The sequence below is a fragment of the Macrobrachium nipponense genome, chromosome 13 (assembly GCF_015104395.2).
Source record: "Macrobrachium nipponense isolate FS-2020 chromosome 13, ASM1510439v2, whole genome shotgun sequence".
NCBI lineage: Eukaryota > Metazoa > Arthropoda > Malacostraca > Decapoda > Palaemonidae > Macrobrachium > Macrobrachium nipponense.
Genome location: NC_087206.1, coordinates 89,214,014 through 89,215,930, shown reverse-complemented (window position 1 = coordinate 89,215,930; position 1,917 = coordinate 89,214,014). Strand labels below are relative to the sequence as shown.

Below are 1,917 nucleotides of genomic sequence, written 5' to 3'. Positions count from 1 at the left end.
ACACATACAAAACCGCCTAGTCCTTCCAAGTCGAACAGTTTGATTCTTTTCCGGTGATCTTTTGTCTCCATCGTGCTCACAGAACTGAATAAAAAAAGGAAGGAAATATCGGCGAACTGCAGAAATCTTACAAAACCTTCAAGTCCTTTCAAGTCCACAATAAAAAAAAGACCAATTTAATTATATCCAAGTCCTTCGCCAAAACCATACAACAGATGGCGCGCAAAAAGAGTGTGGGAGTTGTTTTTCATCTCTTCCCGCCATTTTGGCAGACAATAAAAATTACAGTCTTCATAAAATGATGACCAATTAAAATGCCGTTACAGAGAGAGAGAGGAGAGAGAGAGAGAGAGAGAGAGAGAGAGAGAGAGAGAGAGAGAGAATTCCTTTTATATAATAAAAGCAGACCGTTAAACAGGGTTGAAAAGACAGAGCTACCTAGGTTCGCTGTAACATTAATACAAAAAAATAACAGTTATCCTATGACTGTCTTCTTTTACTATTGAAAAGGAGTAATTAACGAGGGGTGGAGATCTGTAAATAACATCGCTGTTATTAACAGATGAAAGGAAGAGGCCGCGGAGGAGATAACAATCTTAATAGGCCTAGGGGTTGGTTTCGAATTCAGGAATGGATAACAGTTATGACGAAGGAACAAAAGAAAGGAAAGTTTAACTTCATATAAAATGCCACTTGCTACGAAAGTAAGGTCCAATTTAACTACTGAACTACTTAAAAAGTAGCAAAATATTTTAATGCTTCTTTTAAGTATTTAAGGAGTGGTTTCATACTTTTATCGAGTTGGAAAAAAAGCTCTACACAAATATGTCTTCTGGAACTAACGTTAGGCCAAACCAACAATGTTTGACGAAATGGGTTCTGTCAGGCGATTCAACAAAGAGCTTAAAAAAAATACTCGCTTGACCACAAAGCAGTTTTCCCGTTGACGTGCACGGCACGATGACAGGAATGCACATCATGAATTTCGTGCAAAGAACAGATACGCAGGGACACGAATCCCGTGGGTTAAAATGGCAGAAAGTCAAGGAAATAGGTTTGAATCCATTAAAGTTGCGTTGGTAGCCTTGCAGGTGGGATGTTATCTTTCGCTGTCTATCTTAACCTAACCTAACCAAACTTATCAGTTATCTTTCACAGTGTCTCCTAACCTAACCTTTCACAGTCTCTCCTAACCTAACCTTTCACAGACTGCCCTAACCTAGCCTAGCAATTACCTTCCACAGGCTATCCTAATCTAACAATTAGAAAGGGGGGGGGGGTGGGGGGTATGAAAAGTCTAGTGTAGACCCCGGGTCTCAGACGCACGAACTGGCCACCGTCACGGCCTTCGTATTTCCACAGGATGTGGCATGACCTTCACGTCCATTAACTTAACCTTGCCCTTGATCATTCCAGGGCTAGCTAAGGACCCGCCCACTCAGACCGTTCCACCTCTCTCTCTCTCTCTCTCTCTCTCTCTCTCTCTCTCTCTCTCTCTCTCTCTCTCGTAGAGACATAGCAACGGGAGAATTGAATTGGGACACACACACATATATATATATATGTATATATATACATACATATATATGTATGTGTGTGTGTATTTAAGATTTAATATATTCTCTTAGTTTGTGATATAATCTTGCTCTGTTCAAGTTACTTATAACAACTCATATTGGTTTATAAACAAAAATAAAAAAATAAATTGAACTCGTCTCAACAGCGGAATAAACTTGATGATCTGCCTTATAAAGTTTCGAAAGATATATATATATATATATATGTATATATATATATATATATATATGTGTGTGTGTGTGTGTGTGTGTGTGTATGAGTGATTGTCCAAATATTTTTAAATTGTTACAGTTATTAATACCTTCTTACTAAAAGTAACTCAAAAGGAACAAAAAAAGT

General features: G+C 38.1%; 1 protein-coding gene across 3 annotated transcripts in view; it reads right to left on the bottom strand.

Annotated features, from left to right (window-relative positions):
• The window catches only part of LOC135225175 (PDZ domain-containing protein 2-like), an 856,731-nt gene that overhangs the window by 47,195 nt on the left and 807,619 nt on the right, over positions 1–1,917 (bottom strand). The gene's annotated exons all lie outside the window — the stretch shown is intronic.